The sequence below is a fragment of the Euphorbia lathyris genome, chromosome 3 (assembly GCF_963576675.1).
Source record: "Euphorbia lathyris chromosome 3, ddEupLath1.1, whole genome shotgun sequence".
NCBI classification, from domain to species: Eukaryota; Viridiplantae; Streptophyta; class Magnoliopsida; order Malpighiales; family Euphorbiaceae; genus Euphorbia; species Euphorbia lathyris.
The window spans coordinates 57,958,981-57,964,980 of record NC_088912.1 but is presented as its reverse complement, the minus strand read 5'-3'; the positions used below and the strand labels follow the sequence as shown (position 1 = coordinate 57,964,980).

Below are 6,000 nucleotides of genomic sequence, written 5' to 3'. Positions count from 1 at the left end.
GAAATCTACTAAAGAAAAAATGTATGTAATATTTAATTATTTGAAGTTATATATTTATTAAATATGTTAATATTGGAGATTAAAATAATTAGATGAAAATACTATAAATATGTTAGACAAATGTGTTAAAAACTTATGTTAAAAATTAGATATATATGTTAGATGTTAGAAATATTAGAATTCTGTTAAATGTTAAAAATATGTTCCATGTTAGAAACATGTTATATGTTATAAATGTAAGAATTATGTTAAATGTTAGAATTGTGTTAAATGTTAGAAATATTAGAATTTTGTTAAATGTTAGAAATATTAGTAATAAATTTAATGTTAGAAATATTGAGATAATATCACTAAAAGAAAAATGGGTTTTAATGATCAAAATTTAATGTGGGTATAATTTCCACTCATTAAAAATATGTTCTCAATACATTTAATGGGTGGAAATTATATAACCCTATTATTAAGGACTATAAAATCTATTTTGGCTCAAATGATTCCGCTCATTATTAATGAAAAAAATCATTCATTAATTATACCAAAAAAACCACTCATTAGAGCAACTGTAATGGTGTAAACAACTTTTGTGTGCCACCTAAGACAAAGAGCAAATAAAAAAGACAAACCACTAGAAAGCCTTACTCATTTAAAATTTATTGGGGTTAACAAGAAATTATACCGGATAAAAATAAAAGTTTAATAAAAAGAATGGATTAAATAATATATTTTTTATCAAAAAGCAATCTATCATTTTAGTACCATCTCAGGCGCCAGAATCGACATTCCTTGTGCGTGTGTTACACACTGCCTCTGACGCCTGCGTCCTCCTCACTCTCCATACCTTTATCTATTTTATATGTATGTTTTCTTTGAACAGTAAAAAGTTTGTTCACGAAAAAAAGTAACAAATTAATTGTGAAGACATATGCCCTAATGATTAGATACTTCAAATTTTGCAAAGTGACAAGGAAGAAGTTTCCACTATAGATGCTCTTAGTAACCTTACTAATTAATTCACCGCCCATTACTATTCATTCCAAATATTTCATTCCCTCTAATTATTTCTTTCCCCCGTAAACTCAGTCATAAACTTCACGCTTTTGGCCAAAATAAAAATCCCTAATTCCTGTTCGACCAAGGTTTGCTCCCATCTTCTCACTCTCATCTTTTGGAATTTAGGATCGATGGAACTTCTCTATTCAGTATTTAGTAGATTTTGGGTATTTTCTCCTTCCGGTTCGCGGTATCTTTTATCCTCTCTTGTTAATTTTTTTTCCTGTTTTCTTTCTTCTTCTCATGCTTTCCTCTTTATGGATTTAGATTCAATGTCTTTAGGACCTTGGTTTAGGATGAGCAATATATGTCCCGATCTTTTGAATTGCTTCATATTTTATTTTTCTATTTACTTAGTGATATGTCTTGATATTCATTTTTTTAGATGAAATAATTTTTAGATGAAATAATTATTTACTTATTTCAAACATTCCTACCAAGTTTAGACTCCATGGCAATGAAGGATTTACAAATCTTAAAAAATGTAAGGAGATGTCTGAATGTGCTCCATCTGAAGAACAGGTTACTCAACAATATATTTAGAGGAATATTTTTACTTTCTATGAAAATTTTGGTGAATGTATGCTCTTGTAGGTAAGTTAACTGGTGCATTTTTATGTTTTAACTAAATTAGATGGAAATTTCTTAACTTTGATGTTGAATCTTAGATGTGAATTTTAACTTCCACTGTCTGACTGTTGATTAGGTCTTCAATGCTTTTCCCTACGGTTAGATTTATCTTACTGGTCATAGTGTTAAGCCGTTAGCTCATATGGAACTGTCATGAGAAGTACATGCAAAAAGTTTGTCTATTAAGGTTGGAAAAGTAAATAATTTGCAGCATTAATCCAAATCAAATTGTGTGTTTAACCTGGTTGACAAAGAACAATTATGCTTGTAGTCTCTGTTCAGGGATATTTTGAGATTGATTTGCCAAATTATGAGCCAATAGGGGTTTATTCTGAAATTCAGATTAAAAGGCTTGAGATTCATTTTAGCCTGGTGAGACTCTTCCTTTTGTGAAGCAGTTGGATTTTACACCATAAGAATGCAATCCGAATCCTATCCAGTTTGTGAAGAATAAGGCTGCAGTTTTTGCTCTGGGTAGAGTTTGAGGAGTTTGAGGAACCATATGCACAGGTTTTGGAGTGCATTAAACGTGCAGCTAATGACCCAGTTAAAGTATCAATTCAACATGTTAAACAACTGACCTGAGTTTTTCTCTCTGTTTCCAATTTTCCAATGCTTGATTTGACTGCATCTCTATGTTGTGTGTCGGAATCTCTATATACCTAAAAAACCTGAAATATGTAGACTCTTCATTTCGTATGAAATATGTAGAATATTCCTCTCCTTATAGTACTTAATTTGATTTGCTTTCTGATATGCCTCTAATGTATTGAAGTTGAACAAAAATAGGTTGGTGAAGGTGACAGCAGCAGAAAATCAGCTTCAACAAACAAGGTTCAACTACAGAGTTATGAACCTCATCAGGACATCTTGGCATAAGTTGGAGCACTTGGATTCCACTTTCACAGGATATCCTGAACATACAAGACTGAATTTTGGATACACTGAAATCATGGAATCTCTGCTTAATCTATATTCTCCATTGAGTGTAGATATATTTGCTCTTTCTGTTCTTACTGATCCTAATAGTGTTGCCTTTTTCTATTGAGTTAGTTTGATTACTTGAAGAGTTTAAATATTGAACAGAAGATCAACAAGTAAATACTTGAATACTTGATTGAATCCTAGGCGTTTGGAATCCTCATACATATATTAACTGTTGTCATCCCTCATTAATGGATGACCTCTTTTCACTTTGATCAGTGTGTGTCATGAATTAACTTAAAAGGATGAGTTCTGAACTTTGATATCAATGCTATACTAATGGAAGTTTGTGGGATTTATTTTAGTTGTTTATATTGGTTTGTCTTATCTTTTTTATAGGTTTGCGTTCTTAGAGTTTGGTTTTTGCTTCAGTTCTATATTTGGATGGGGATGTCTCTGCACTTCATGTGTTTTTACTGCTATTGTTGAAATGAAGCTTGTGGTTTTTAGCCTCCCTCTACTTATATATTAAGGTTGTTACGGTAATTAGGTTGGTGTAAAGATGCATTTCTGATTCAACTTTCTGTAGGTACTATAAGGACAGTTGACTCCTATTTCTGAAGTAGAGTTTGAAAATGATGTGGAGACTCCTCCTGTTAGAGTTGTAGAGGCTGCACAGAAGTCGTTCTCAGAAATAAACTAGGGTTTTCAGTCACATTTTCAATAAAATCGGATTGATCTTTGTTTCAAATTTGATAACATCGGGATATTATCCAAGGGATCAAAGGAGATATTTACCCAAACGACCACGTATTGAACCGGTCAAAGAAGGCAATGGCGTATCAAGCAAATACATTCAATGGGCGGATCACCGAGACTCCGCTATACGAGATCCGTAGTCAAACCTACGTGAGATCCGCCATCACCCTTCGATCCGCCAGCTGAACAGCTGAGCCGATTCCTCAATAAAGGCAATTAATGAACTATAAATGAACTAACGGATATACTTAAAGGAAACCAGTAACTGTCATTAATGAAGTATTAATAGAGACTTTCTAGTTACTAAGGGTTACAACTCCATGACTATATATAGCTTGCATCTCAAGCTATCAAGGTACACATTCTCACAATCCTAGAAAACCCTACTTTGTCAATTCAGTTTGTTCCTCCATACTCTATACTGACTTTGGCATCGGAGCTTTCCCCCTCCCGAACCCAACGACGCCCCCACAGGGACGGAAGCTAATCGGAAATTCTCCACTGGTCATCAATTGGTGCGGTGATCGTGGAACCCTAACCAAATAAGGGTTTCGTTCACATTGTAAGACATGACGAGTGGAGGGTCAAATCCCACAACAGGGATTGAAACACCATCGGTAACTCCATCAACCAATCCTTTAACAAACGCTGGCCACGTTGATTCTGAAGCTCCCACGGTGCATGGTGAAGGAAATATGTCACCTGACTCGTTTCTTGAAATATGTGCGGGATCCATAGGAAGGGAGTTTGGCCCGGAGATGGAAAGCCGCTTAAGGTCGTACATGTTAATTCCCCCACTTTGACGTACGGCACCAACTCCTACGGCATCCCAATGGCAAAATGTAACCATAGGACCAAACGCTCGTGATTCTTCGTTTTTTCACTCCCAACCTGCCGATTCCACGGTGATTACTTCCATGGCAGCTAGCAACCCGCCACTGAATCGGCGACTATTTTCTGACGGAGCAGAGGGGAGTCAGAGGAATGATCAAACTTTTCCTGAGGGATCAGCAAACCCAAGGATTAACATTGGTGGGTCTCGAGCTCTTAATAACGCCAGGTCTAATCCCCCAGAAGGTCGGAGACATAAAAAGCGTAGGAGGAAGAATGGCAGGGGACGATCAAAATCTCCATCTCACTTAAAGCATAGAGCTTCCCGGCGAGGTAGATCTCCTCCGCCCCCAGAGCGTAGGAACAGTAAGCGACCAGTTGAGGAACCTCATCAAGATAGGCAACACCCACCTCCGAATCAAAGAGCTAATGGGCAGGCTCCACCAGGAGGACGTGACGGGAGTGGTTCGCCATCGGATCCTTCATCTAATTCCAGTTCTTCATCTTCTCCGAGTAGATCCCCACATAGAGGACGCTCCAGGGAGAATCCCGGGAATATAGCGGATCTAATTAGAGACGAGGTGCGCCGCCAGAATGAAGAGAATGTGAGACATAATCCATTCGCCAATCGGGATTCGCCCTTTACATCGTGGATCGAAGCTGAGGAAACGGATAGGCATTTTAAAATTCCTAATATCCCAGTCTATACGGGCGTGGACAACCCTGAAGCCTATGCCAGGAAGTACCGCATATTGCTCAGCCTTAACTGAGCCAGTGAAGCGGTATTATGTCGGATGTTTATCACCACGCTTGGCGGACTCGCTTATGATTGGTTCCAATCTTTACCTCCTGGATCAATAGACAGTTGGGATCAGTTGAGTAGAGAGTTTTGTGCAAAATTCGCCGGGTGCATCCCTCCAGTGGTCAAATCGCGAAAGCTTTTTGAATTGAAACAGAAAGCAAATGAACCCCTTCGAGAATATGTAGACAGTTTCAACAAATTGTGTATACGAATTGTTGATGTGGATGTCTCCATGGCGGTGAAAGCTCTAGTGAAAAACACCACATGTAAAAGCTTGCAGGAAGATCTGATCAGAAAGAAGCCCAGAGATATGGCAGAATTGATAGAAAGATGCAAGGACTTCATGGAGGTGGATGACATCCGCAGGGAGTCAGTATCTCCGCCTAAGAGGGACAAGGGCGAATCTCGTAGATGGGATAAAGAGAAGGACAAACATCCTGACTCGTCATCCAGAGGCAGGCGTAGAGGCTCTAAGAACAAATCGGCATACATACCATCGTTTACACCATTAAACGCCTCCAAAAGCGAAGTGCTGATGTGGATAGAAAACAGCCAGAACAAGCGGAGCATTTCATACCCCGAACCAAAAGGGGGGAGTACACCAACACGGGGAAAAATCCCAAAAATTATTGCAAGTACCACAGGAGGAATGGTCATGATACAGACGCGTGTTGGGAGTTGGCCAGGGAGATAGAAAGGCTTATAGAAAGGGGAAAGCTAGACAGGTTCGTCCAAAATGATAATAAGAAAGGAGATAATGATAAGTCAAGGGATGATCAGAAAAAGAAGGCGAAGGGGACCATCAATGTCATAGCAGGCGGACTAGGATATCAACCTGTGCTGAAGAAGGCAAAGACCACCGCTCTGGATAGGGCATCACTCAATCACCCTTTTGCGAACGTAGGCCCAGAGGTTCCCCCTCACGCAGATGCTCTAGTCATTACCATGATGGTAGAAGGATGGGAAATGAAAAGAGTAATGATTGACACTGGAAGTTCGTGCAA

The 6,000-nt window shown here is 38.3% G+C and overlaps 1 long non-coding RNA gene across 1 annotated transcript; it reads left to right on the top strand.

Moving 5' to 3' along the window:
* Window positions 1–1,029: 1,029 nt before the first annotated feature.
* On the top strand, window positions 1,030–2,963 carry LOC136221931 (uncharacterized). Its single transcript, XR_010685397.1, has 2 exons — window positions 1,030–1,240; window positions 2,470–2,963. It is a non-coding gene; the product is annotated as an uncharacterized lncRNA (long non-coding RNA).
* The last annotated feature ends 3,037 nt before the right edge of the window (window positions 2,964–6,000 follow it).